We start from the raw sequence: 25619 nt of genomic DNA on the forward strand, positions 1-25619 counted from the left end.
ATGTGAAAAAAGAAAACCTGGAACCTATCCTAGCATCTCTGCTTAACCAAATTGTGTGATCTTGGCAAATATTTTACTTTACTTAGTCACATTTTCCTTCCTATCAGATATGAGAGCAACTTCCAATAGTGAGTTCAGGGTGTATGCTTTTCAAATATAACCTGATGTATTAAGATGAAAGAAGTTACATAGTAAATAAATATTTTTTTTTGTTGCAAGTGTAAAGAGGTATATCTTCACATGATGTTTGCTGCATGTTGTGATGCCAACTATTTTCGGGGTTCGGTTCGTGCACGGGCTCTTAGGGCCCAGCCAGACCCTTGGTTCGGCTCTGGCTCGTCTCTCCCTCTTAATTTGTTGCCCCGCACACCTCTCGTCGGAAATAATGGCGTGAAGCACCTTTTACACGAGCTGACATGGGCAGGAGCGGAGAGTCTGAGTGCCCTACAAATTGAGTGACAGCTGCGGTCTGAGCGCCTGGAACCTGATGAATTTTTTATTCGGTGGAACGGTGAATCTCATTTATAGCATGTTTTCCCTTCTCAGAGGCCCTGGCTACAAAGTGCCCGTGGTTTTATGGAGTCTCCGAGGGGCTGGCAGGAGCCTCGCCTCGGACGTGCGTGGCAGGCTCTGTAGTATCCTTCCGCGCTGAGGCGGCCGCGCGCTCTCCGGAGAGCACCAGCCAAAGCTGGGCCGGGGCGTACAAATCACAGCGAGCCGCCATTTTATGGGATATCATACATAAAGTGGAATATTAGACACTGTGTCATATGGAATCACATGTCAGGCCGCATCGCAATTTATTGAATCACAGAGCGTGCCACTAGCGAGCCCCAGCCCCTTCCGGATGCAGGAACCGACAATGAATTCTCACCACTTGAAGCAGCCTTGCTCTTCGTGTTTTTTTTAAATATTTTATTTTATAATTTTCCTCTCATTTAATTTTCGATCAGCAATGTGCAGAACAAGTAATCACATACAGCAGAGTAAGGTTTGTATGTAGGGCTTAATTTGTAAAACTTTAAATACCAGTGCCCTAGTCAGGAGGCTAAGGCAGTTTGCAGAATCCATTGGCCCTGCAAATGACAGTACAACACAACTACTAACCATCATTCTCATACGAGTGTGACAAATCAGACTATTCTGAGCCCCAAACGCTATAGGAATGGCGTGGGCTGCAGGTAAATTAAGTCAAATAAGTGATGGTGTAGAGCACCGGAAACCACCAGCTCATCTTAAGCACTATAACCTACAACAGAATTGCCACAGAACATCGAATTCCGTATCTCAGCCCAGGGAGGTCCATCAACCTTGTACTGTGATAAAGAGTCTGAAATCTTGGAAAAGATCCCACCAAGGTCCCTAGATTTTCATATAATAATAATGTGATTTATAGAGCGCATGGCTACTCCTTAAGAAGTGTCCAATCGCTAGGAAACTCACTCAGGTGAAAAAAGATTCCCCTCAAAAGTAATGATTCAATCAGAGCCAAAAAGCCAGATTTTTAGTTTTTTCTAAGCAGGATATCGGAGGGGGTTTTCAGAATTTACAGGGCAGGGAGTATCAGATTTTGGGCATGAGAAGGCCAAAGGAAGAACCTCCTACTCTGGCACTTTTGACTTTTGGAACAAAGGCCCGTTTAGCTCCGACTATCCTAGGTTCCCAGACTGTACATAAGGTTTCACTATCGACGGAAGATGATGAGTGCCTTAAGAGGAGAGAGCCGTATAGCAATAACGTAGTGCTTTGAAGGCAACACTTTGCTTCACCAGCAGCCAGCACAGCTTTCTCAGTGCGGAACTAGTAGGGGTCCGCTTGGGTAGCTTGAGCAGTGCCCGAGTGGCTGCATTCTGGCCCCTTGAAATCTGTTCAGACAGGACTGGGATGCACCCGGATAGACAACATTGCAGTAGTCCAGCCTGGATATCACCAGGGCATTGACTACTGTTTTTTGGGCGGATTCAGGTAGGAGATGAAGGACTTTCCTCAAGGATCTCATCATCCCAAAACATTTCTCTGCAAGAGCAGTAATCTGGGCATCAAAGGGGAGTTTTTTGTCGAACCAAATACCAAGATTCTTGACCTTGAGCTTGGGAGGGGGCAGAGGGCATCAGGTCACCAAGCATTGGACCAGATGTTGAGATACTTGCCTCGAACCAATACCCCCATCTTCCCAGTATTCAGTTTTAAGCAGTTTGAGCCCATCCATCCTGCTACCTCTGGCAGGCATAGACGGAGGGAGGAGGCCACAGAGTCACAGTTCTGCGATAGAGTGATGTCAATTTGTGTGCCATCAGCGTATGAAATGATGGTAAAACCATATCGCTCAATAACCTCTGCCAGAGTGTAGACATATACCTTGAAAAGGATTTGGCTAAGTGAAGAGCCCTGTGGACCTCTGTGCCGCAGAGTACTCGTCAAATTGAAGGGTTTATGAGGGGCTTAGAAGGTATATCGCTGCAGGAATTAAGTCAGCCAGCACAGAGCATTGTTGCCAATGCCACAATTCCAAAGCCTCTTGATCAAGGTGTTGCATGATATGGTGTTGAAGGCGGCACTGAGATCCAGCTTCAAGATAACCTCAGTGTCACCCTTGTCTATGATTCGACGAGCTGACTCAGAGGCCAGCAGCAAGGTGAATTTGGTGATGTTAGGATGGGCGGAATCTAGATTGTGTCCTGTGCAATATATTGTTGTCCTCCAAATAGCTGGAGAGTTGCCTATTCACATGCTTTTCTGTAATTTTAGGGAATAGAGGAAGCAGTGATGTAGGTCGATAAGTTTCCGGCTTAGCGGGGTCAAGTAGGATTTGTTTAAAAGAGGTACCACCACTACTGGGGGACACATCCAGAGGACAGAGAGAGATTGATTAGTTAACATAATACCGGTTTGATATTTTACAACCCTTTCCCAGGAAGGAGGGGGAAATAAGATCAACTGGTGATCCAGGTTTGACGGTAGTGCAAAGAGATGTGAGTTCCTTGATTTGGATAGGGCAGAAATGTCAGAATTTAACACTGTCAAATGTGTCCAGGGGCAGACCCCCAAACCTGCTATTTTTCTTCCTCTAGGTTGGAGGAATTATCCATCCCTCTTAGCCAACCCTCCAGGTTCGAAGGGTGAGTGGGGGGAGGAGGGTTGGATGGCGTTGGTGCCCCAATATCACTCTATTTCTCTTTGCAAGTAGGAAATCCATTCTAATTGGGGCGTGTAAGCTCCTCAGGGGGAACCTCCCAAATGGTCCACAGAATCCCCATTAAACACTTACATTTTTGTCTATTTCAGAAACATAACTGTAGCCACTAGGGGACATGTAAAGAAGCACAATATTCGTCCAGTCCTCTGAATGTTTCTCTTACACTATAATGTGTTGCTGGGTACAGCATTTCTTGTAGAGATGCCACTATCTCTAAATACAATGTTAATGTTAATGTTAATGTTAATGTTAATGTTAAAAAGACTTTTAAAGCGCACAAATACCTTACGGTGTCTTGGCGCTGAACTATAGTAAGACCTATTGAACGTAAATAAGGGGGAGATTATCATGAAAACAACCAGGTCTTTAGCTTTTTTCTGAAAGCAAGGAGATAATTAGAATCTCTCATGTCATCGGGGAGAGTATTCCATAGTTTAGCAGCACAGTGAGAGGTGCTGCGACCTCCCCAGCATACAGTTCAAATTCTGGGGATTGACATAAGTTTGGTATTTGTAGACCTTAATTGTCTGCCTGGGCGATACCATGAAAAAAATTGTTTCAGTCGTACCTGTCCTATCCCATTCAGAGTTTTATAGGCAAGACAGAGTACCTTAAATTTAACACGTTGCACCACAGGCAGCCAATGTAGCTTACGGATTCCTTCTGTAACAGATTGATGCCTAGGTATATTCAATAGAAACCTTGCCGCAGCATTTTGCACCATCTGCAATTTCCTTAGGTGTTGCTTCTGTAAACCGATGTATTAGCTGTTACAGTAATCAAGTTTGGGCAGCGCCAAGGTAGTCACAATTGTTTTCCTAAGATCATCTGGAATGTATGGTAAGACCTTTTTAAGTTTCTTCAGTAAATAGAAAGAGGCTGAGACTGTAGCATTAGTTTGTTTTGCATAGTTAAGTGTATTATCTATCAGCACTCCAAGGTTTTTGGCCTTTTTTACTGGTTCAGGAGTCTGTCCTAATTCAGTTGGCCACCACAGTCTATCCCAAGTGAGGTGGAGATTACCAAAGATTATCACTTCGGTTTTATCCGAGTTTAGCTTTAGACAGTGTCTTCCCATCCAAAGACTGATTTCCCTCATACAGTGCTAAAATTGCAGTGTTTTTAAAAAAAAATTATTTTTATATGCTCCGACGACGATCTGAGTGTCGTCGGCATAGGATGTCAGATTGAAACCGAACTGCTGTATCAATTTTGCAAGATCAGACACATATGCATTGAACAATAAGGGGCTAAGCATTGAGCCCTGGGGAACCCCACATGGCAGTACATAAGGAGCAGCGGGATACTGGTCAAGGGCCACAGTCTGTTTCCTATTCATCAGAAAAGATGCTAATAAAGTAAGGGCCTGGCCCTTGATCCCCATGTCTTCAAGACGCATAAGCAATGTACCATGGTGCACAGTATCGAAGGCCTTAGATAAATCTCGGAGAATCAGAGCAGCGGCACCACCCTTATCCATTACTGCTCTGACCTCCTCGGTTGCCTTGATAAGGGCTGTCTCGGTACTGTACCCTGCACAGAATCCAAATTGACTGGGATCAAGTAGCTCATTATCCTGCATAAACTGAGTAAGTTGGTTGTTCATTATTTTCTCTACCACTTTGGCAGGAAAAGGAAGCCTGGCAATAGGGCGATAGTTGCTCGTAATGGAGTTGTCCAAATTAGCTTTTTTTAACAAAGGGAGGATAATTGCATCTTTCCAGATATTGGGAAATGTCCCTGTCAGAAACATTTCATTGAAGATATTGGTCAAAATGGGACTTATCTCCCCTGCTATGTCCTTGAGAACTGCAGGGGAGCAAGGATCCGAGGGTGATCCAGATTTAGTGTCCAGAACAAGCTTTTTAACCAGCTCACTAGACACTGATGAAAAGGTCAACAGCTCATTTTTATTTCTTTGAGTCTCCATAATGGGCGGTTCTTTAGCTACTGTGTTGGGAGTAATGATTAAGATGTTATATATATCATTGACCTTGTTCCTAAAAGCACAGGCAATGTCTATTTGCTCAGTGAAGAAGATCTTTTTCTCTGTATGCAACAACTTTTTATAATTAGCCAGAGCATGTTTATAGCTATCTTTTTCCTCTGCTTCATAGTTTATTCTCCAGCGCCTTTCCAATCAGCGACATTTTTGTTTTTCTAGACTCACAGCTTCCGTAAACCAGGGGGCAGAAGGTTGACTCCGATTCCCCGAGTTTTTACCCTTTGGCACCGTCACCAAAAAGGCATTGTTCAACCAGTCGGAGTAATCCTCTACTGCTTGATCCACTTGAGTGCTCTTGTTAGGACGTGTCAGATTAAGTTGAAATTCAAGCATTTTAATATCTATCTTATTCCAGGCTTTAAAAGGGTTTCCCTGTGCTTTAGTGCTAATGACTTCTGGTATGATTTGGGTAGGGTGTTCAAATAAGACCAGGGAGTGGTCAGACCAAGCAGTAGGGAGGGTATTTGTACATTTACATTTACAATAATTCCAGGGACTGATGAAAAAATACCGTCCAGGGTGTGCCCTGCCAGGTGAGTAGGTTTATATACCAGCTGGGCAAGCCCCAGTGTACCTAACGTTTCCATAAACATAGTGGTTTCCTTATCTGACGGCGACTCAAGATGAAAATTAAAGTCCCCCAGGATAGTGAATCTTTTGATGGTAAGATCGGGTTCTAGTAGGGAGTCTAGATTAGAAAGGAAATTGGACCTTGCCCCTGGGGGCGGTACACTAAAGTACCCCTGAAGGTGTTTTTTGGATTTAGTTCTATTGAGAAATTCAGTCTTCATAGTGGGGATTGAGCACTGAAGTAAAAGTAGCTCTGAGGTGTTCGCGATAGATAACAGCAAGTCCGCCCCCTCTCTTTAAGGGTCTATCGGATCTGGATGAAACAAACCCACGTGGCACCGTGACCACAAAATCTGGGCCGGAGGATGGATCAGCCCATGTTTCGGTAAGAAATAATATATCCAGATTGTGTTGCATGATGGTATCCGCAATTTCTATTTTATGTTTGGCCAATAACCTCACATTAATTAGACCACAACGACTCTTTCTTTGACTGGGGGCCTGAGCTACTTTCGAAGTGGGCTGTGTGGTGGCTACCACGCCTAGTTCTGTCAGATGTGAGCCAGGAAGACAAAACCACAGGGACAAGTAAAACGGGAAGGTTTATCGGGTTTCTGTATGTTTTCTAGCGCAACAGCTGAGAACAACGTATTTATTTAATCTATACCAAGAGCTGGCTCTATCTAGCACCATAACGAGGAGGGACGCCTTTGAGAACCCCGCCCGACTTTCGGCTTTTGTTGCTAACGAAGGTAAAACATGACCCTTGTCTCTATACCTATATTGACAAACCGAAGGCGATATAACTTTGACACCCGTTTTTTGGTTTTTGTATGTTTTCTAGCGCAACTGCCGACAATCACTAATCGTCTTAGCTCGCCTCACATCAAGAACCTAATTACTGAATACTATGCAGTTTAAGTCATAAACAAGGTAATGCCAATGTCTTAGTTTCAATATGACAACCTAGACGGTATTTTGCAATATAGTAGGAATCCATCTCAACTTGGTCACCCTTTTTTACCTACATAGGTTACAACTGTCAGGTCCGTGTGGCGCCCTTCTATGCCCTCCTAGCTGAATATAAACATCGATGCCACTACGTCAGGTGAAAATAAGTTTATTATATTTTGGTAACTATGATACGTATGAGACCACGCAGTGGAATAACGTGTATCAGTCTTGCATATTAGACAGCCCTCTTAAATAGTCGATATATTCCATTCTATAGGTTGTATGAACATCTTACTGAGAGGTTTGGAGATTTATAAGATTTTATTAATACCGCGGATCCAACAACAATAAGAAATATCCACTATGAGCTAAGGTAAGATGTCAGTATCTGGATACACGCATATAAGATGTGAGATTTAGAAGGTATCTATCCCTGACATTCGCTTATTTTCCTGTAGCGTTCCTCATCGTACTTACTGGACTCTATTCGTCAGTGTCCTGCTTATGAAGCGCAGACATAAGAAATAATATTACTTCTATAAGGTACTAACATGCTCTCTCTATAGTCCATAGTGATGGATACTATCTTCACCTGGTATGATTTAGATACAAACCAACAAATGCAAAATATATTCTACCTATATGATAGTAATAATTAATGCACTATGCTATATGTACGTCCTTCAAATAATTAGATCCAGCATTGTAATACCAGATGACTGTGACAACTACCTTGATTCCATTCTCTGATTCTGTTTTTTTTCTCCTGTTAAAATGCAGGGTATTCCACATAACCCTACAGAGCATTGATAACAAATACCAATTAGTTGCACTATCTGATCAGAATATCAATTATAGAAGAGAGTCACGCCCACCTTTTTTGTAAGTAATCATCAGATATAGAAATTACAGTAATTAGAGTTGTCGAACCCTATAGCTCTTTTATTTAGCATGTATGGACCACTATGAGAATAAGCTGTAGGCCCTCATGACGCTATCTCTGTATTTTCATCAGTTTCTCTTTTCTTCTCTTCTTTTCCTTCACCCCTTGTTTCTAATATCAATTTAGAAAGCTGCCCTTTTCTATCCTCTCTTTTTCATTTTGGTTTTCATCTTACATATGTATCATTCAGCACCTATAAATGAGATTTATCCTTAATAGTTTAATTACTATTTACTGTTGAGTATACTTAATTAATATTTGTTCTAAATATTAGAAGACAAGAAGACAGGTTTTATAAAATTAGTGGCCATCAGAATGGAAGTAGTAATAAACTTATGTGTCCCACAAATATCAATTAGGCACGTCCCATATATTGATGTTTCAAAACACCCAATGTCATAAATAACAAAGAATTATTATGTCTATGTAAATACAACTGCTCCCTATGTGTATATGTAAATAGTATTATGTCTATGTAAATACAACTGCTCCCGATGTGTATATGTAAATATTATTATTGTAGTATATGTGCTATGTGATTTTTTGTATATAAATGAGACCTAGGCCCTAGGAAGTAGTCTGTGTAAATAATCATAATAATATGCATAATGTATGACACGGTTTCTTATATGTTTTTCAGTTTTATGTATATGTCCTAGTGCAAATGACGGACTCCTGAAGAAGGCAAATGCCGAAACGCGCGTAGAGATTCCATCCACCGCTTTGCTTACTCCAATAGCCCTGTGTACCATCACTGTCATTTGAATATCTGTTTTCCTTTTCTGTCCTTCATTAGTTTTTTCATTTATGTTTCTTTATTGATTAGTTGATTTTTGCACAACTGCTATATTCACATATGTTTGTCATTTTAAAATAATTTGTATAGATAAATATGAAATGTGTATCAGAACACAAGAAAATGATCAAAATAAAACAAAAATATATTTCTACATAATCACTATAGTTATCATTTCTGCTTATGCATGATTACATTCAGTCACTTGTCAGATTAGTTTCCTAGGTTGTTTTTGGCTTATTTAATTAGCTCACTATTAGGTACGTTATAAATATAGTTTATATTATTCCCTACATTTAGTGAGTTCACCATTAGTAGGGGTCCCCTTCTTTCTAAATTGTGTTACTCGAGGACTTTTCCTTGAGGGGTATGTATATATTTTTTAATATCTGAGATTGTCTTCTAGGAGCAATGGGAGTCTATCTATAAATATAGGACTGTGAATACGTGTGTTAGATGCATTTCTGATTATCCTCTCTTTTCCTCTTTTCTATCTTCTTTTTTCTTTCTTTTCTCTTTTTTTATCAACTCTGTGTTATACTTTATCTTTAACTTTGGTCCAAAAAAAAACCCCATTCGGAATCCCTACTTTTATAATCCTTAAACATCACTTTTTTAACTGTGGACCAATTGGCGCAACCTCTTTCGGTTGCTACCTATACAACAACATGGCCACTATGAAATCCTTTGGTTTCACAGATGATGACTTTGCTTCAATGGTGGGTGCTGCCATAAATTTTGATAATATTAATTCATCTGATACTAGCCAAAATGAAGAACTACAGAAACTCTTAGATCTTAAGAAAAAATCTAGACGGATTGAATTACACGGGAAATACATGCTTGACTATTTGAAGGCCGGAGTAATCCCACAGGGTCTTCAAATTAAGAATATTCCGGGCCTATTCGTTCAAGTTAAACAATTCTTAGAAAAATGGTCCTTAATTGCGAACAGATGTTCGAGAGACATGATGATGCTGATAGTGGAGACAGCAAAAACAGTATTACTGGAACTATTACAAGAGATACTGGATCTAGAGAGCAAAATCAAATCATTGGATACCATTCCTGATATTAAAAAAAGACTAGAAGAAGTAGAGTCAGAATTAAACTCCTATTCAGACTACCTTTCTAAACGGAAACTGGATAAGTTCCAAAAAGATCTGAGATATTATAATAAAGAAAAAGTGTATCCTTACTTATCTGAAGGCTACTATTCACAACCAGACTTTCAGCATGAATCAAATGAAACAAATAGCCGAAAGGTCACCACCTTTTCTAATACCTCAGACTCAGATAGTAGTGGGAGTGCCTCCCCATACCAAAATCAGGGATATCAATTCAACCAAAGATCCAGATCCTCTTTTTTAGGACAACGCCCACAGAACAGGGGCAACTGGCGACCCCGCTATCGGTCGCAGTACAGAGGTGGTTACCGACCACGTCAATCTTACCAGCAGAGAGGATATCAACCTCAAAATACACCACAGTATCAGTCTCACTACCAGGACCATCAACCCCAATACCAGGAACATCAACAGATGAATCCAAACAGATACCTGGAAACTCGCAATTCACGTTATTGGAGAGAATAATAACTATCCCTATCTTTAACCTGAGTAACCAAGCGCCCACTGAGGCAGTATACTCATTACTCTCTAAGGGACTGAGTTATGTACCACACTCTGGTCTTAACAAATTTGAACTGTTTAATGATATGCACGCGTTTTTTAGGAAAATCCGACTCAAAGATTTCTTCTCCAATAATGAGTTCGACTCTAGGGAAGTAAATAAATCTGGCTTAGCTCCTAAGTCAATTTTTACCCCGACGCTAGACCAAGTGTCTCCGGAGATCCACATCTTTGAACAAATTGTCACTAAAAAGGTTAAAACAGCGACCAAGTATATACCCAATACTCCTTTTAACCTCACAATAGAAGAGTATAATGCACTTCAATCTTTAAAAGAATCGCCATCCATTACAATAAAAGCCTGTGATAAAGGAGGTGGTATAGCTATCCTGGACACCTCCCAGTATACAGCAAAAATTAAAGACATGTTAAACGATGATGTATTCTATAGTGCAATAACAAAAGACCCCACTACTAAAACTAAACAAAAGATTCAGAAATTAACATCTAGGGCATTAAAAGATGGCCATATTTGCCAGAAAGAGTATGATTACCTTAATGTGGCGTCGCCTAGAATGGCCTGTCTATATGGGACACCAAAGGTCTATAAAAACGAGGTAGATCCACCTTTTCGCCCTATTGTTAATACTATTGGGAGTATCACTGAACCTCTATCAAAGTATTTGGACGCTATTTTGAGACCATACATATCAAATATTTCTGGATATGTGAAGGACACTGGCCATATTATCAATCTACTAGAAGGTACGGTTTTTAATGAAAAAAGACAATGGCTAGTGACGTTAGATGTGGAGAGTTTATACTCTAACATTCCTATTGATGGTGCTATCCTAGCGACAGAATGGTTTATTAATTCATTTGAGGTCGACTGTGATATTACCTTTATCTTGAACTGCTTAAGGATTGTTCTAGAAGAAAATGTTTTTGAATTCCTTGGGAATTTATACAAACAAACCAAAGGAGTCAGCATGGGGGCTTCTTGTGCCCCTACCATAGCTAACATCTACATGGCACATTTCGAAAACATTTACATTTTTAATGAAATTGCACCATTCTTCGGGACAATCCTTCACTGGTCGAGATATATCGACGACGTGATTTTTATATGGGATGATAATGAGGATATCCTTGATGAATTTATATCATGGTTAAATGATTGTGATAGCAACCTCAAATTTACATCCCATATGAGTAACACTGAGATGGAATTTTTGGATTTAACCATCAAGCATGAACAGGGACAGCTTTTCGTGGACCTATTTGTTAAGCCCACTGCACGCAACACCTTGCTTCACTATAATAGCTTCCACCCTGCCACACAAAAAAATAGCATCCCGTTCAGTCAGTTTTTAAGATTAAGGCGCAATTGCACCAAGCTAAAAGACTATGACGATCGATCTATAGTCATGAAACAGAAATTTGAAGATCGAGGCTACCCGCACAGGCTTGTCCGGGAATCGTTTAAAAGAGCCCGATTTTTCGATCGACAGTGCATACTACAAGACAAGGACAAAAAACAAAACGACAAACTAGTATTTGTCACCAGACATTCCTTATTTAATGACAAACTACGGCAAATTATCTGCTCTAATTGGCATCTTTTAAATGTCAATAAATCAAAACAAGATGAGATATCAAAACCAGTTTTTGCCTACAAAAGAAATAAGAACATAAAGGACCTAATAGTAAGATCAAGGTTGCCAGACAAACCAAAAACTGTACAAAGAAGTATACTGGGCGACCACCCAGTGAAAGGTAACTTTAAATGCGGTAACTGTAAAATTTGCCCTCAAGCCATCGAAGGTAAAGATCTGAGATTCAACAACAGAATTATCTCTAGCAAAACAATGAAAAATTGTAAAACGCAAAACGTGGTATACTTGATACTATGTCCATGTCAGAAAGGATAGGTAGGGGAAACATCTAGGGCAATCAACAAAAGGATAACAGAACATAAATCTGCAATACGCACTAAAAAGATCAATGCCCCCCTTGTAGAACACTTTTTAGAACAGGGTCACACACCAGAAGATCTAAGATGGTATATCCTTGAAAATATACAAGCCAGACCAGGATTATGCCCAGATAAAATCCGACGAAAGATGGAGGTATACTGGATTTTTTCTCTGGACACTACCATTACGGGATTAAATTGCGAAATTCCTTGGGAACAAGCTATCATTTAAACTACATCCTATTTGGCACTGCAAAGGCTTATATCTATCCCTAAAGACAGGAGATTCTCCTAACCACCAGAGGATGGCAAGATCCCTAGCACTCTTCTCCACCCAGATTGAAATGGAATGTATACTGCCATTAAATAAATAAATTATGTGAGCAACAATATAAATATAATATCTCCATATATAAGCTTTTTTGAGACAAACGTCTGTAATAGCAGAAGATTAGTAAATTTTGTGCCTGTGGTTCCATTGAAACTATTCGAGGACACAAATTTGGAGACATCTTTACGTGACCAAACCTCGAGTAGTAGGGCGCCATCCGTTATATGCACAATCTTGCCGTTATGTAGTTAGATACAGATAATACTGATAGATACCAGCTAGCTGAGGCCCAATAAATATCCCTTCTATACTGTATTATTTGCAACGTTAGTCATTGGTGGGTATTAATACAATTTTCTCCCGTAGTTCTATTTAGAACTACTGACAAATGCCTATTGGCTGCTGCAATCATGTGATCGAATAGTAAGTAGTAAACAAGTATTACGACACTTGCAGGCCCTCGCGCTACGACCTTACGTGTAGTTCTATATTGGAACTACTGGTGTCTGCTGATTGGCCGTAGCTAGCTCTGGCCTCCCTGTCTCTATTAGGCACACCTGCCGTATTTCTCCTTTGGGCGGACTATTTAAACAGGGCTAAACACCTAGCTGACTCCATCCACAATCAAGACGAGGAGGGACGCTTTCCAGAACCCCGGTCGCATTCTTGCCCGATCCGCTCATTAAGGTAAGATAAGATCCTTCGCCTAGTATGGATAGCACAAAATAGGACGTGATACAATCCTGACATCCGTTTATCGGGTTTCTGTATGTTTTCTAGCGCAACAGCTGAGAACAACGTATTTATTTAATCTATACCAAGAGCTGGCTCTATCTAGCACCATAACGAGGAGGGACGCCTTTGAGAACCCCGCCCGACTTTCGGCTTTTGTTGCTAACGAAGGTAAAACATGACCCTTGTCTCTATACCTATATTGACAAACCGAAGGCGATATAACTTTGACACCCGTTTTTTGGTTTTTGTATGTTTTCTAGCGCAACTGCCGACAATCACTAATCGTCTTAGCTCGCCTCACATCAAGAACCTAATTACTGAATACTATGCAGTTTAAGTCATAAACAAGGTAATGCCAATGTCTTAGTTTCAATATGACAACCTAGACGGTATTTTGCAATATAGTAGGAATCCATCTCAACTCGGTCACCCTTTTTTACCTACATAGGTTACAACTGTCAGGTCCGTGTGGCGCCCTTCTATGCCCTCCTAGCTGAATATAAACATCGATGCCACTACGTCAGGTGAAAATAAGTTTATTATATTTTGGTAACTATGATACGTATGAGACCACGCAGTGGAATAACGTGTATCAGTCTTGCATATTAGACAGCCCTCTTAAATAGTCGATATATTCCATTCTATAGGTTGTATGAACATCTTACTGAGAGGTTTGGAGATTTATAAGATTTTATTAATACCGCGGATCCAACAACAATAAGAAATATCCACTATGAGCTAAGGTAAGATGTCAGTATCTGGATACACGCATATAAGATGTGAGATTTAGAAGGTATCTATCCCTGACATTCGCTTATTTTCCTGTAGCGTTCCTCATCGTACTTACTGGACTCTATTCGTCAGTGTCCTGCTTATGAAGCGCAGACATAAGAAATAATATTACTTCTATAAGGTACTAACATGCTCTCTCTATAGTCCATAGTGATGGATACTATCTTCACCTGGTATGATTTAGATACAAACCAACAAATGCAAAATATATTCTACCTATATGATAGTAATAATTAATGCACTATGCTATATGTACGTCCTTCAAATAATTAGATCCAGCATTGTAATACCAGATGACTGTGACAACTACCTTGATTCCATTCTCTGATTCTGTTTTTTTTCTCCTGTTAAAATGCAGGGTATTCCACATAACCCTACAGAGCATTGATAACAAATACCAATTAGTTGCACTATCTGATCAGAATATCAATTATAGAAGAGAGTCACGCCCACCTTTTTTGTAAGTAATCATCAGATATAGAAATTACAGTAATTAGAGTTGTCGAACCCTATAGCTCTTTTATTTAGCATGTATGGACCACTATGAGAATAAGCTGTAGGCCCTCATGACGCTATCTCTGTATTTTCATCAGTTTCTCTTTTCTTCTCTTCTTTTCCTTCACCCCTTGTTTCTAATATCAATTTAGAAAGCTGCCCTTTTCTATCCTCTCTTTTTCATTTTGGTTTTCATCTTACATATGTATCATTCAGCACCTATAAATGAGATTTATCCTTAATAGTTTAATTACTATTTACTGTTGAGTATACTTAATTAATATTTGTTCTAAATATTAGAAGACAAGAAGACAGGTTTTATAAAATTAGTGGCCATCAGAATGGAAGTAGTAATAAACTTATGTGTCCCACAAATATCAATTAGGCACGTCCCATATATTGATGTTTCAAAACACCCAATGTCATAAATAACAAAGAATTATTATGTCTATGTAAATACAACTGCTCCCTATGTGTATATGTAAATAGTATTATGTCTATGTAAATACAACTGCTCCCGATGTGTATATGTAAATATTATTATTGTAGTATATGTGCTATGTGATTTTTTGTATATAAATGAGACCTAGGCCCTAGGAAGTAGTCTGTGTAAATAATCATAATAATATGCATAATGTATGACACGGTTTCTTATATGTTTTTCAGTTTTATGTATATGTCCTAGTGCAAATGACGGACTCCTGAAGAAGGCAAATGCCGAAACGCGCGTAGAGATTCCATCCACCGCTTTGCTTACTCCAATAGCCCTGTGTACCATCACTGTCATTTGAATATCTGTTTTCCTTTTCTGTCCTTCATTAGTTTTTTCATTTATGTTTCTTTATTGATTAGTTGATTTTTGCACAACTGCTATATTCACATATGTTTGTCATTTTAAAATAATTTGTATAGATAAATATGAAATGTGTATCAGAACACAAGAAAATGATCAAAATAAAACAAAAATATATTTCTACATAATCACTATAGTTATCATTTCTGCTTATGCATGATTACATTCAGTCACTTGTCAGATTAGTTTCCTAGGTTGTTTTTGGCTTATTTAATTAGCTCACTATTAGGTACGTTATAAATATAGTTTATATTATTCCCTACATTTAGTGAGTTCACCATTAGTAGGGGTCCCCTTCTTTCTAAATTGTGAGGTCCTGCTCCCTTATCCAACCTGTGTATAGAACAGCCTTGAATTAGATTAGGCATGTTTAGTATGCGCAGCTCCTTGCCAGTATAACGCATGACATCTGGGACAACTTGGCCAGGGGTTGTGGCCCTGGGCCCGGTCCAGGCGCGGACGGGCGCAGACGGGCTTGCCTTTGGCGCGTCCGCTACGCGTCCTCGTCATGTGTAATTTATATCCCTTGGTGGCGGAAAGACTAGACCGCTCACCACAGGAAGTCCGAAATTCTGGCCGGCAGAGCCGCCGAGACTGTTTCCGGATCACCTGCCCTCCGCACAAACAGCACACAGCTGCGGCAGACCGGGGCGTGATCGGTGCAGGAGTAAGATAAGGGTGACACAATAAGGGTTTACAATACCTCCTTAATGTGCAAGACCGCAGTGCAAATGTGCAAGACAGCAGTGCAAATGTAGCAATACAAAATAAATACCGGTCACAGTATGAATTTAAAAGAACCCCCCCCCGATACAAACAGTCTATTTATGTAGCAGCAAAGGATAGATAAAAACAACTCTATTAAAAGATTAAAAACCAGCGCCCTCAAGAGGATAGCAGGGCTTGCTAAGTCAAACAAAACAAATCCAACTCAAAATACACTTAATCACAAATCACTGACATTCTTTTGAAAATGTTTTTCATTACAGACAATACAAAAATCACAATCCAATTACTACATCAAGTGGATCAATAATGATCAAAAAACTGTAAGGACTCTCTTTGCCAAATAACTTTTTTAATGCTTTTTTTAGATAAATTGACCATGACCTTATAAAGAATAGGCAGCCCAATAAATGCTGCAAACGGTATTTCATTCTCCTATTGCAGACCCAATTTCTGTCAATCCTTCTAATTGCCTTCAGAAACCCTCTACAATGCCATTTAGCCTTTACCTCTAGTTGTAATTTTAATATCTCAGTCCTCATCTTTAAGTCGGCTAATTGGCTTTAATACTTAAAAGAACCTACATATCCTAATTAAGGCTACAGAGTAGTTTTGTTAAAATAACATTGGTCTGGACTTACTCCAATTTGATCCACTACCTTTTGCTTTCAGCCATGAGGGACAATCTCAGATGTGATAGTGGAATAGCCTACACCTTTTTCAAGTACCAGCAGTGTTAAATGATATATTTTGCTGCTTTGCAATGCGGATCAACCTTCTATCCGCTATTCTTTCAGTTCCATCTTCCTTCAATACATGCAGAAAATTCAGCATGCTAGCTTTAGCTAAATATTTCCAAGAACACAACAGATCTGACAATTAAATCAAAAATCATACCATGTGAGAAGTGGATGGGGCCTTGAAAGATACAGGGCCTCGTGCTGACAAGAACCTAAGAAGCACTTGTGCCCCCACCCCGCCACCAAAACCTCTATAAAAAAAATACGCTTGCCAAGACTGTTGCCGATGTCTTCAGGGGGTTTCACACCCCTTAATGGACGTCAGCAGTTCAAAGCCTCTGAAATCGAGCTGAATCCACTGTAGTGGGTTCAGCTTGTTTTCCCTGCCACTGTGTGATATCGACTCCTCACCGGGTGACCATGTGATGAGAGTCGATTTTGTGTGTCACATGGTGGCCCCTTGTGACTTGGCAGGTCTGACACAACACCAGATCTCATCTTATCGCTGGACAATTACCAAGCTGGGAAGACAAGGGCACTTTTATAAGCATTCCCATAGTTAGGTCAGCATTTCCATAGGAAATGCCTTTTTTGTTTTGTTAGTAACTCTGTCCCTGTTTGGCAAATCTCCTTCAACTTTTCAAAAAGTTGGTACTTGTTGACTAGTGTCTGCATAGAAAGTTTCATGGTGATCCTTTAAGCGGGACCCGAGAAAAAAGTGGGGGTCTAAAAATGCGAAATACCCATGCATTTTCCATAGACTTTTTAAGAAGCACTACGACAAAAACTAAGGAATTACACCAAATTTGTCAGGAAGCTAAATTTTGTTACGCAGAATTTGTTTTTTTGTGATTTGCTGTTTAGTAGTTGGTGATAAATTAAGGTTAAAAAATATTTGTATATCTGGAGGGTTTAGTCTGCAAGAGTCCAGTCCGAGCAAAATTCAAACATAGAACCCTGTGATTGGTTGAGAGGCCCGTTTTTCCCATCAGCTTTCTTGCACCCATGGGAGCGAGAGACTCCTGGGAGTCCTGTGGGAACGAGCACTCTGATTGACTGGCTGTTGGAGGTTTAGAAATGGAATGACTTCCATTACTGTTTACTGTGAAAAATGTCAGGTGTTGTGAGAATGAACTCAAAAAGGTATATACGAGGGAAAGAGAAAGGCATCCTGTTCCCCTAGTTATTAGGGCAGGTCTGCAAGGCATAAATCCGTGATGAAAAAAAATACAAAGTGTTTTTTGTTTTTTTAATATTACAATCTCGGGGGACTTTTGGCAGAATAATGAAAAGTAGAAAGGCTATCTGTCGAATCTATGACATAATATCGACAGACAGAATATCGACATACAAAATTATCGACACAAAAATATTGACATCAAAAATATCGGAGTTATATCTTCATAAAGGTAAGTACAAAAATATGGAGAAAAAAAATATTGTAGTACAAAAATATCGAAGTTAAAAATATCGTTTTTTTAAATGTATTAATAATAATGTAAAAATAATTTAAAAATACATATAAATTAACAAATATTAAATAAAAACATTAAAACATATTTAAAAAATAATAACTAATACATATACATTTAAAATAAATTAAAAACTCTACATATAAATTAATATAACGCTCGGCTTTAGATTTGGTTTTCTTCTAAAGAACCGCACTCGTGGAGTCAAAGTTTGCCGTGCTCACACCATCAAGTCTTTAATGGTGATTAAAGACTTGATGGTGTGAGCACGGCAAACTTTGACTCCACGAGTGCGGTTCTTTAGAAGAAAACCAAATCTAAAGCCGAGCGTTGTGTTACTGCGGCCGCCCATTACCGCACACCGCACCCACCCGCGAGTGCTCTGATTTCCAAGTGGGACGGAGAGCGTGTATATAAATTAATATATATACTTACTCCACATATTGCAACAGTAGGAAAAGCGTTGGATAGCATAGGGGTAAAAATTACTATTCCCACTCCAGAGGGTGCAACAGTAGGGAAAGCGTTGGATAGCGTAGGGGTAAAAATTACTTCCCACACTACTCACCCTTTAACACACAACACACTACACATACAAAAAAACACAATTAATATAAATATCAATTAATAACAACTAATATTATTAAATTGATGTAATTATAAATGAGGATCTTCCTGCTCTCTCTTCCTATCCATTGCATATATGGTCAGATCCCAGAATTGGAGAAAGGATTTTAGGGACCGAAAAATAGGAGAATGAACTTTGCCGACTACTTTCTGTCCATAAGAACTTAGGTCCAGATTTACTAAAATGTTGTGTTTTGTTTGTCCAGCCACAATAGAAAATTCAATTAGATATTTACAAAGCAATGCAAGTGGCGATTTGTGCCGTCTTGCGTGCCTTTGTAAAGAAATGTAACACAACGTAGCATCTTGCACTGCATTGCGTAACATTTCATTCTGGGAAGTGTTCCATGGGTTGATCAAGAGCTTTTTGATATCAAAATCAAGGAGTAGAGGGCAATTACTGTTCTACAGAGGACAGAAGGTCCAGACACGACGTGCCCTAAACGTAATTTCAAATAAAGGATTGTCGTGTTGTTCCTAACGAAGGGGAGGATTGATACAGACAGTGATGTAAGTGGATTATGAGAGGGTGGTCAGAAGTTCACCCTGGGAATCCATTGTGTTGGATTTAATGCCCTCACACACCCTTTCAGGTGTCATGCTTCATCATCTGGGCTTGCTCCTCGTTGGGTCGGCGGTGCAATACCCAACGGGCAACACCTCAAAGAGGGGCTCTTTGGCGGAGATCTTTTTCCAACTGCCGTATTGATGAAGTGCGGGTGTGGGGCCAGATATGGATGGTAGACGTGGGTTAGTTGGTTGTGAGTTTAAAATAAAGCTAGTGGTACCTAGGGTACTTTATTCAGAGGGCCACTGCTTTGGTTAAAAAAGATGACGCTGGGGAAGAGTAATGGAAAATAATGTTTCCAACTCTAATCCAGAGTTTGTTCTAGTCAGGTCAACATGTTTCACGCTATCTGGAATGTACCTAGCGATTCTTCAGGACCACAATTGACTATGTTAGCAAGTATCTAAATGTGAGGGGAACTGTCTACCCTGATTCCTATAAGGTGTGGTGTGTATATATGCTCCTAAGGCTACCACAGTGTGTGTATTAACGAAGGATTATACTATTATATTACCCTTCTTGTGTTGCGATTGTCAATACCTGTTGGGAGAAAGGCACAAGCATATCACAACGGGCTGTTATTAGATAAGTTCATCATTGACTGTCACATGGATGCATTTTACATGCCAGTGTCACAACCCCATTGTACAAGTGTAGCAGGCACTCTCATTCGTGATCATTTTTGTGAGAGTGACTTGTGAATAATCAGATAAAAAAGATGCGGGATACCAGTGTGGGATCTTGCAACTATTCAAAACTCACCTATGGTTAAAAACAATCGAACAACAACAGTGTCCAGCGGGTAAAGCTTCAGGGAGATCTTCCACCATGAGGCTGTGTGTATAGGAGGAACATCTTAAAAACTGCCTGGTTATGTATATACATTGGTAAGGATTATCCTTTAGCGAACCTGCTTTCATCATCAACATGATAAGGTTACACAACTTGGACTTCACTAAGAACTACTGCTTCAGAAAATGTTGCTGATCGGTGTTGTATGTATCATGACATTTGGATAATGTATACATGACCCTTTGTGTCGAAAAGAGGGGTGGTAGGAATTGTGTGAGGTCTTATCCCTGGTGGGTTCTCAGTATTTTTACTTGAGAGTACACGTAAGTGTTATAAAAATTCTATTCATAAAAAATTGTTTTATGAAGCAGAATGCATGGGGTTATATTATCTTGAGGGTATGTAATTACTGTAAGAACATGCCACTGCTGGGATCATTCAATCTCTCTCCTGCGCTAGAAAGGCGCTGGTGAAATGTAAGCCGGTTGCTAGCATTACCGCAGTTATGTGCGTTAAGTCCGGTGGTCCGGATATCTAAAAAAGGACTCAGGGTTCGAGTATCTTCTACACACGCCATTCTCTAGTATCGGCATGAAATGGTTTGTAGTTCTTTAAACTCTGTGTAGTACACGCGCTTGGTTAACGCGCTGGTGAATTGTAAGCCGGTTAGGTTATGTGTTTAGCTGTCGGATAATCCGGTATGGAGTATTGCTAATGGTAAGCGATTTTGTTGGCATAGCTCACTTACTTGGTATTATCCTGAGCTGCGTCTCTCACCTACCCATCGCCGCTGGAACCGGGTGGATGGTGGGTGGAGTCGCACTCGTTGTAATTATGTGAAAGTGTGTGTGCCTCTCATTGGTTACTCGGAAGTGGCGGCCATCTTGGCATTTGTCAAACAACACAGACTAAATGCGTGATAATTATAAGCTGATAGTTTGATATTGTTGTTATAAGCAGTATGGAGGTTAATATACAAAATTAGTCTAAGGCGTCATATGGCCATTTTATTAAAACAACCGTTCTGATCCTTTGCAGTGTTGTGCAGTAAGTTACTATACTAGTGAAGAAATTAAAATACGTTAGACAGCATCTGTGTATATATCTCGGGCAGTCGTGGGTAGGTAATGAGGACATATTTATATCGTTATTACGCTGACGGCGGGTTAAAAAATGACGTGGAAGACATAGTGGCTCTAGCTTTCGCACCCTCTGGTCAGGGGATTGACAGAAAGTGTCGGCCATTTTGAAGTGGTAAAGGCAATGACAAAAAATGTTAACAAAAAACCTCCTAGTGTAAACTGCATATGGAGGTGGCTGTCGTCATTGAATCAAGGCCGAAGAGAAATTAAAATCAATTAAATAAATTTAATTAGACCTCTCCTCTTAGCAGTATCCTTGGGTTTTCTTATATTCATTTTTTATTTCTCAGTTTTTTAAGTCTCTAGTAGGCGGGATGATGATGAGGTAATGTTGGGGATTCAGTTAAAGAGTGGTAAGAGGTGGGGTATCACTCAGAGGGAACTCCAAGGTATATCTTCGTTCATACCGTTACTGTCACTTGATAACCTATGGACCCATCTTTGTTCCTTGTGAAATAACCCTTCTTTAGAGATATTTGGGAAAGTTTCCAGAACGAGCCATTGGATTGAGTCTGGGGTGTGATTCCTTTCTAGAAAATGTTTGCACATTTTTGTATTGTCCTTTTTGCATCTAAAGTTACTGCGATGTTCGAAAATTCTAGTTTTCACATTGCGTGTCGTCATGCCAATGTAGTATAAATTGCATGGGCATATAATCAAATAGATGCAGTTCGTACTGTTACAGTTTGTATGGCTTCTAAGTTCCCATTTGAATGAATCAGTTAAGGAGATGTATTTGTACTTTTTCGTGAAAGGGCATGCTGCGCATGTACCGCAAGGGTAGTGACCAGTAACAGGTGGTAAGTTCCAAAGAGTAGTTTGTCTGTTAGGTTCATTGCTTGTCTTGGGTCTAGTGTGGACCAGGATATCTTTTATGTTTTTCGACCTTTTGAAAGCGAACCTTGGCGGGTCAATGTTCAGGGTACCAGTATTAAGTATGGACCAGTGGCGTTTCACAATTTTTCTTATCTGATTGGATTTTGGAGTAAATGTAGTCACACAAGTCATTGGTTGGGGAGTTATGGATTTATTCTCTCTTGCTTCTATCACGCTCTCCCTGTTGTTATTTTGTCCCCTCTTCATACTTCTTTTTATGTCTCTGGTCGGGTATCCTCTTTCTCTTAAATTTCTGGATAGTATAGCAGACTCAGTTTTGTAATTGGTCATAGTGCTACAATTACGTCGTATCCTTAAAAATTGTCCAAAAGGCAAGTTGGATCGTAAAGCCTTTGGGTGGTGGCTGGTATAATGCAAGAGGCTGTTGCGATCTGTACTTTTCTTGAATAGAGTAGTATTGAGCGAACCCCCTTCAATGTTTATTGTTAGATCCAGAAATGCTATCTGGTTATTGGAAGCTGTGATAGTGAACGCTAGATAGGGATTCAGACTGTTGATCCACTCGAAGAACTCGTTGTATGAGTCTAAGTTTCCTGACCAAAAGATCAGGATATCATCTATGTAGCGTCGCCACAATCTGATATTTTCGTGATAGGGATTCGACAATGCAGATATGTGGTTTTCCTCAAAGTCGGCCATATACAGACACGCTATGCTTGGGGCTACTATGCTTCCCATACAAGTGCCCTGTATCTGGTGGTAGTATGTGCCCTTGAATTCGAAAAAGTTCTCAGTGAGAACCTTTTCGGCACATTCCATTATGAATGGAATTGGTGTTGTTGATGTCCATTCGGCTTTTTGTAGTGCCGACTCCATCACCTCTAGGGAGGCCCTCTGTGGGATGTTTGTGTAAAGGGCCTCAACATCTAGGGTTATGAGATAGTCGATATTTTCTGTCTCACTATAGTCTTGTAACAAGCGTAGTAGGTCTGTTGTGTCCTGAATATATGATGGTATTTGTTTTACCAAGGGTTGTAAGAAATGGTCGCAAAATTTGGACAAGGGTTCCAATACTGAGTCTATCCCGGAGACAATGGGTCGACCCGGGACCGGGGTGACACCCTTGTGTATTTTAGGCAGCGTATAGAAATATGGTACCCTAGGGTTCTTGTTCACTAGGAAGTCTGCCTCCTTTTTGCTGACCCACCCTTGACATTCTGCTGATTCTACCATACTCTTAATGGATAGAGTCAGGCGTTCTGTAGGGTTCTGTGTGACTGCCTTATAGTACCTCGTGTTATCCAGCTGTCTCAGACATTCTGTCTCATAATCAATTGTATCCATTAGTACAGTTGCACCTCCTTTGTCAGCTTGTTTGATGGTTAAGGCGGGGTTGTTGGCTAGCGTATCTAGAGTGTTCCTTTCTTTCTTGGACAAGTTATTGAATGTCGGGTGGTTTGGTAAATTGTTGGTGTCTCTCAATAGTCAAGTCAAGTCAAGTCATAAAATTTGTATAGCGCACTACATACCCAGAGGGTTTCAAGGCGCTTAGGAATGGGAGGAGGATTATTTGTCAAATATCCACGTTTTAAGCTGCTTTCTGAACGCTAGGTGGTTCTGGGTGAGGCGAAGGTAAGCGGGGAGTGAGTTCCATGTTTTAGCAGCCAGGTATGAAAAGGATCTGCCTCCCATGGTGGTCTTGTTGATGCGGGGTACAGTGGCGAGGGCTTGGCTGGAAGAGCGTAGTTGGCGGGAGGGGGTGTAGAAGGACAGTCGAGAGTTGAGGCAATCTGGTCCGGTGTGGTAGAGTGATTTGTGTGCGTGGGTAAGCAGTCGGAAGGTGATCCTCTTATTGACGGGTAGCCAGTGAAGGTCTTTAAGGTGACCAGAGATGTGTTCGTTGCGTGGGATGTCCAGTATGAGCCTGGCTGAGGCATTTTGGATTCGTTGGAGTTTCTTCTGGAGTTTAGCGGTGGTACCTGCGTAGAGGGTGTTTCCGTAGTCCAGTCGGCTCGTGACCAGAGCGTGGGTGACTGTTTTCCTTGTTTCGGGGGGGATCCAGCGAAATGTTTTTCTGAGCATGCGAAGAATGTTGAAGCAGGAAGAGGATACGGCGTTAACTTGTCTGTTCATTGAGAGTGAAGAATCCAGGATGACGCCAAGGTTCCGTGCGTGGTCTGTCGGGATGGGTGCTTTTCCGAGGGCTTCCGGCCACCAGGAGTCGTCCCAAGCAGTGGGGGATGTACCTAAGATGAGGACTTCTGTTTTGTCTGAGTTCAGTTTCAGACGGCTTTGTTTCATCCATTCGGCAACTTCTTTCATTCCTTCGTGTAGGTTAGTTTTGGCGGTGTTGGGGTCTTTGGTGAGTGATAAGATCAGCTGGGTGTCATCCGCGTAGGAGATGATGTTGAGGTTGTGTTGTCGTGCGATGGCCGCGAGGGGGCTCATGTATACGTTGAAGAGGGTGGGACTGAGTGAGGATCCTTGTGGTACGCCACAGATGACTTCAGTGGCCTCGGACTTGAATGGTGGGAGGCGGACTCTCTGTGTTCTTCCGGAGAGGAAGGAGGTGATCCATTCAAGTGCTTTTTCTTGTATTCCGATGTTTCTGAGGCGCTGTAGAAGGGTGCTGTGGCAGACTGTATCGAATGCTGCAGAGAGGTCGAGGAGGATGAGGGCGACTGTGTCTCCATTGTCCAGTAGAGTTTGAATGTCGTCTGTTGCTGCGATGAGGGCGGTCTCAGTGCTGTGTTTTGCTCGGAATCCAGATTGAGAGGGGTCGAGGGATTTGTTGGCTTCGAGGAAGGCGGCGAGCTGGTTGTTGACGGCTTTCTCGATGACTTTGGCCGGGAATGGAAGGAGAGAGATGGGGCGGTAATTTTTGAGTTCGGTGGGGTCCGCTGTTGGTTTTTTCAGAAGGGGGGTGAGTTCAGCGTGTTTCCAGTCTTCTGGGAAGGTAGCGGAGTTGAAGGAGCAGTTGATGACGTCTCGGAGGTGCGGTGCTATGACGGAGTCTGCTTTGTTGAAGATGTGGTGAGGGCATGGGTCTGTGGGGGATCCTGAGTGGATGGAATTCATCAGGCGGATGGTGTCCTCAGTGGAGATTGGGTTCCAGGCGTTAAGGGTGTTCACGGGGGGGAAGATGGCCAGCAGATGGTGGGGTGGGTTGGTTTCCGGGTTGGTTGTCAAAGCTGTTGTGGATGTCTGCAATCTTGTTGTGGAAAAAAGAGGCTAGGGAGTCACAGAGGGTTTGAGAGGGGGTGATGTCGTTGGAGTTGGCCGAGGGATTGGAGAATTCCTTGACGATGTTGAAAAGTTCCTTGCTGTTGTGGGCGTTGTTGTCAAGTCGATCCTTGAATGCTGTTTTCTTGGCATTTCGGATCAGTTGGTGGTGAGTGCGGGTGGCGCTTTTGAAGGCGTCCTTGGTGCTGGTGGTTGG

This window comes from Lissotriton helveticus, chromosome 9 (assembly GCF_964261635.1).
Source record: "Lissotriton helveticus chromosome 9, aLisHel1.1, whole genome shotgun sequence".
NCBI lineage: Eukaryota > Metazoa > Chordata > Amphibia > Caudata > Salamandridae > Lissotriton > Lissotriton helveticus.